Raw genomic sequence first — 6,000 nt, forward strand, 5'->3', positions numbered from 1 at the left:
TGATTTCAGCTCAGGTCACAATCTCATGGTTTGGGGAGTTCGAACGCTATGTGCAGAAACTGCTTGGGATTTTTTTTCTCTCTCTCTGTCCCTCCTCTACTCGTGCTCTCTTCATCTTTCTCAAAATAAGTAAATAAAAGTTTAGAAATATTAAAAGAACTTTTTTTAATGTTTACTCATTTGTGAGAGAGAGACAGAGCGTGAGCAGGAGAAGGGCAGAGAGAGAGGGAGACACAGGATCTGAAGCAGGCTCCAGGCTCTGAGCTGTCAGCACAGAGCCCGACTCGGGGCTTAAACCCACGAATCATGAGATGATGACCTGAGCTGATGTCAGACGCTTAACCGACTGAGCAACCCAGGTGCCCCAAAGCTTAAAAAAAGTATCTTAAAAAACCAAACCTCATCTTTTCTCCTTTTTAATTTTCAAAAGTATATACTTCTCCCAACCCCCACTCCAAGTCAATTTTCTGCTTAAGTAATAATCTGGTAAGGGAAGGAAGCGATTTCATGCTTCAGTGAAATTGTAAATTAGTGTCCAAGTGCAGTGCTGTCTCTCCCGTTCACTCCTCCCCTGGCAGAGAACCAGGAGAACCACAAATTGACGTGATCCGAGCTGCCTGGGCAAAGCTCCTGCTCCCTGGGCTGGGGCTGGGGCTTGCCTGCTGCTCTGGCCCCCAAATTCCAGGCAGACCTCGAGTCGGTGACCCGCCTGGGACACCGCTGTGCACACCAGCCACTGCAGCCACGGGGCTCGGCGGTCAGGCGCTCAGCCCACAGGGTGGGGGGTGCAGCCTGCACGAGAGGAAGAGAGGTGGGTGCAGGCCCAGGCTGGACAGCGTAGCTCCTGTTCAACCACCGTCCTGGGCCACCCCTTCCCTGTAGCAGGGTTTCCTCTTCTATAAAACTAAGTCCCTGTCCTGCTTGGGCCTCAGGGGTACTCAGCTCTTGGCAAGTACTGACGCAGCATGACCTCTGAGCCTGGCCCTGGGGCTGCATGGCACCGGGATCGGGAGGCCTCAGTGGCTTGGCCCCCAGAGGCTTTCCTGGCAGCTCGGCACTTACCCCAGATCTGAATTCCAGACCCTGCGACACGTTTCCCCAGATCTTGCTCACAGACACCTCCAAATGTGGACGTTCATCGAGTGACTCTATCCATCCCGTCCCCACTGTGTCTGGGCTGAGCAGGAGCAATGGCCTTTGACCTGTGCACCACGCTGGGGGTGCGGCCCCCAGGACTCCAATTCAGGGGTTCCGGTAGAGACTCCCTACGGAGGGGATTAAGGATGGGCCAAAGCAGGGCTCAAAGAACGAGAAAGCATCAAAAGTCAGGGCCAACACGAACAGAGCAATCACGTTTGCCCTGAGAATGAGGTCGAGCGGTGACCTCTCCAAGGCCAATGCTGAGTGGGCAGCCCAGGGCCCCAGCGTTGACTGACGTCTTGCTTAGCACCCAGATGCCTGCCTGCTGACGCAAATGCCCTAAACAGGCTGGGAGCCAGGGATGGGCGGATGCACCCAAGCCGGTTCCCACCCCCAGATGGCGGCCTGTCTGGGCACCTCCGTGCCGAGGGCAGAGGCACCTGCCTGGCCGTTTCCTCAGATTGTCCCACCCCCTTGTGAGCAGTGCCAGCCTCTGAGCCAACCTTCCGGAGACAGCAGCCGTCAGTCATGCACGGACTTGCCCCGGACCATGAGGTGATGTCCCAGAAGCATTGTGATTCCTGGAGGTGAAGGGTCTCATCACCAGTTTACAGATGAGGATGCTGAGGCTCAGACACAGGAAGGGAGTCATGTGAGCTGCAAACCTGCACCCAGGCCCCTGGGTTCCCAGGGCTGCACCTCCACTCCAGGCTGGCCGGCGTGGGAGGATGGGCCTAAGAGCCAGGGGCCCTGGGTGCTCCCTGCCCTGTGTCTGGCTCCTCACCTCAACCACACAATATCTGGAAGAGGGCCACCTCAACCATAACATGTCTAGGAGAGCCCTCAGCTTTCCTCCAAACCCGCTGCTCCCCAGCCCAGGCCAACGGGAAATGGCACCTTACTCAGGCCAAATATGCCAAGGGCCCTCGTCCCTCCCCAGCACCAGCGCTCGGCCCCGAGCAAGTCCTGTGGCTCCTAAGTGAGTCCCTGAGTCTGACCCTTCTCCCCACCCCCATCCTTCCCTTGACCGCTGGAAACCCCCGACTGCCTTCTGCTTCTGCCTCTGTGATCTGTCACTCCATCCAGAGACCAAAGTGACGGTCCCATCACACCTAGCTCAAAACCCTCCAGGGCTGTCCCAGCGCCCTCAGTGAATCCTGTTGTCACCGTGGTGGCCAGGTCTCACGTGAGTTGACCCCTCCTCACTGGCTACCCCTGTCATCACGTGCTGCCACTTCCCAACCCGCTTGCCCCCTTGAGCCACACCGGACTTCTTACTGGGCCTCTGGACCTTTTCACAGGCCGCTCCTCGGGCTGGAATGCTCCCCTGCCTGTCTCCAGGCTCACTCTGTCACCTGTGACCTGACCACCTTGCTGAGGTCACCTCCTCTCCACACCTCACCCCCTTCTGCCTTCCTCACAGCACCCACCGCTACGTAACATTATGCATTTGTCTCCCATCTCCCCAACCTGCTCAAGGTGGGGACCATGGGTGGGGCTAACTGATGTGACCCCAATACACAGTGGGACCTGGCACAGAGCGGCCACTCGATTCGACTGAATGAACCTGCTGGCCCCTGCCTTTTGATGAAGCCTGGAGACACATACAGTGCACGAACCCCCTTCACCTGACGTCTGCTGGAGCGCTCACTCAGCCGCCCCAGAGAAGACGAGGGCTGGGCTGGAGAAGGTGCTCGAGGGGGCCGCCATGAGGGACACGCACGGTGGGCACTCACAGCCTCACTCGGGTCAGCACTGTATACCTGTTCCCTCTGGTTCAGATGTGGACCCCAAGGCTGGGCACCTGGGCCCAGCTGGCCAAAGCAGCGCGTCACCGGGCCCTGGGGCTGCCTGAGCGCGGGGCCCAGTTGGTGTGCTGTCCTCCCGGCCACCGCGATGGGCCAAGCCAACTCTTGTGTGCGACATTTCCAGAACTGCGGGGAAGGAAGCAGGTGCCGACAGCGCTGGAACAGCAGGGGAGGGAGTGGTCAGAGGCCATGCCACCCAGGACGGGAGCTGCACGGAGAAAGCAGAGCCCGCAGCCAGGCTGCCTTCCTTCCTGTCTGGGAGGCGTTTCTGTCCTTGTCACCTAGAGTCTCAACCAGTACAAGCATTCACTGCACATCAGGTCCCGGGGATCAGGGGCTGCTCTCCCTGCTATGGGGTCTTCTACCCTCTCTACCTGCGGGAGCCCACCCCGCACACCGACAACAGGCTGTAGGAGGTGGTTTGCCGTGTTCACTACCAGCCCCACGCAGGGCGGGGGATACGCAGAGTGTAGGACCCAGGCTCCCGGTTCGTGGCAGGGGTGGGGTGGGCGTCCCAGAGTGTGTGCACCCGAAAGCATGTCTGCCCAGCACCCCTCGGCTCCCTGCCTCAGAGGCCACGATAAATCAGACGCTGTCACGCTGTGCATGTCACAGAACTATTCCAATTAGCTAAGCTCATCCCGGGCTTTGATGGATTTAAGGCGCGTGAAGTAAAAGCCACGCCCCAGAGAGCGACTCCTCATCCTGCAAAGAGGTAGTGCTCCGCCTCAGGCCACACCTCTGCTCCCCGTGCTGCGTCCACACCTGCACGGAAGCAGTTAACGCATGGTCTACATGATGTTCCAAAGACCCCAGCGACAGGGAGCGGAAGGCCCCGTTTGCAGAGAAAAATGCACCGCGGGAGATCGGGGCTGCCGGTCACCGTCCAGCAAATCTCNCCCCACCAGCCGGGAGCCCCCGTTCCTCACAACCAGGATGTCGACCCTACTGTTCTTCGCCCAAGGCCAGAGGGAGCGGGAGAGGCCAGGGCCCCGCTGGTGGGTTGCAGGTGATGTGGTTCCGACTCACTGCGAGCAATTCCCACGTGCCGTGCACTGGGCACGGACGTCAGTGATGACAGCGACGATCCTGTCCCCGCGGGGCTGCAGTGTGGGGCAGGGAGACAGACCAGCAGCGAGGAAACAGAACTGCAGCGACTTACAGTGACAAGAAGATGGTGGGGTCACTTAGGCCCCTGTGAAGAGGGACATGGGAGTGAAGCTTAACCAACGAGCCAGGCTCTGACGACAGGGGAAAGGAGGGTTCCAGGTGGAAGGGCGGTGACCACAAAGGCAGGGCAGAAACAAGGTTGGCCCATTTAGGGACGAGAATGGCCAGGCTGACAGGCAGCGGCACAGTCACGTGAGGCTGGGGGACGACTAAAGATGCCCACAAGCTATGACACGGCTCCCACGGACAGGCGGGCTCTACGTCCCCTCCCTTTGACTCTGAGCAGATCTGTGACTGACCGAATGGAGCCGGAGAGACCCTGCGCCCCTTTCTGAGCCCAGACCCTCACGCACCGGCAGCTTCCTCCCCTGCAGTGCCCACCCCAGGGGAAGCCTGGCGATGTGAGGCCTGACCACACCGCGGGGAGAACAGCGGCCCGGCCGCCTTCTCCCCTGGGGGCCCAGGTGCCAGACATGTGAGTGAGGAAGTCACCTCGGACAGCCAAGCCGCAGCAGGTGGAACACCAGACCCCAGTGACTGCAAAGGTCACACATCACCCAACCTCAAAACCCAAGATAAATCCTGACTGAGCAACTGCTGGATGCCAGGCAATGCCGCAGCCCAAACCCAGTCTAGATGGCAGCCCTCACTCTTGGGCTGCACAACAGACACACTTAAAGGCAAGGCCAAGGTGCGAGAGAGGCAGGTGAGGGCCAGGGGCAGGGAAGGAGGCAAGTGATCTGCAGACGCTTCTCCGGTGGCGTTCTGCCCACGCCGTACTGACAGCCGTGACAAAGTGGCCTGGAGGTAAAACCAAGGCTCCTCACAGACAGCAGACAGAATGGGGCCCCTCAAGACCACACAGCCGTGACTGTGTGGCATTGGGAAGGTTCATTGGTCTCTCTGGGTCTGCTTCAACCACAGAGTGACACTAAAAACCGGTGACAAATGAGACAATACGCGGCATGCATTTCGAGTGGCCTGGGCCCCATCACGCTCGTGCGGCCAGCTGTGCCGGTACCGTTGCTGTTATCACCACGTCCACCGAACAAAGAGCAGAGCAGACACTCTGGATCCTGACTCCATCCCTACCCTACGCTTTCTGGTTTGTGTTTTTGTTGTTGTTGTTGTTGTTGTTTTAAGTAAGCTCTATGCCCAACGTGGGGTGTGAATTCACGACCCCGAGATCAAGAGCGGCTCGCTCCACCGACAGCCAGCCAAGTGCCCCTCCACTCTGCTTTGAATACGGCAATGTTCACTGTCAATTCCTTTTTAAGTTGTCTGATTCTTTAAAATCATTATGTGATATTTTTGTGATCAGAAAAAACATTAAAGGTTTTTGTCAAGCCTGCGGGATCTGGCTGTGCCCTAGAACTGTGAAAAGGAAGGAGTTAAATGCTATTAAATACCACATAAGCCCAGTGCTGTGTGATTCAACACCCCTTCCCAGGCGGGATCTCAGGGCTCGCCCCACCCCCACGTCTGGGGGATCCAAGCACCTCGGGGAGCCTGCAGGGTGTGGGGGTATCCTTCTTCCTCTTGTCAAGTGGAAAGCAAACTAAGCACCCTTACAGAGCACACAAGTCTAATTATTAATTGAAAGCAAAATCAGTGCAACCAGGGTAACTGAATCAGAGGGGCAGATCATTCTAGATACAGTGCATTATCACACAAAGGGTCCTTTCCCTAAATGCCTCTGCCTTTCAATGGTCCTTTCTTTAAATAAAATAATAATAAAACTTCACATACATTAAAAAATTGTATGTACCCTTATTATTTTTATTTAAAATTTTTTTGTTTATTTTTTGAGCGAGCGAGGACTCAAATGGGGGAGGGAAGATGGGGGGAGAGAAATCCCGAGAAGACCCTGTGCTGTCAGCAC

Source organism: Crocuta crocuta, unplaced genomic scaffold, assembly GCF_008692635.1.
Source record: "Crocuta crocuta isolate KB4526 unplaced genomic scaffold, BGI_CrCroc_1.0 scaffold7, whole genome shotgun sequence".
NCBI lineage: Eukaryota > Metazoa > Chordata > Mammalia > Carnivora > Hyaenidae > Crocuta > Crocuta crocuta.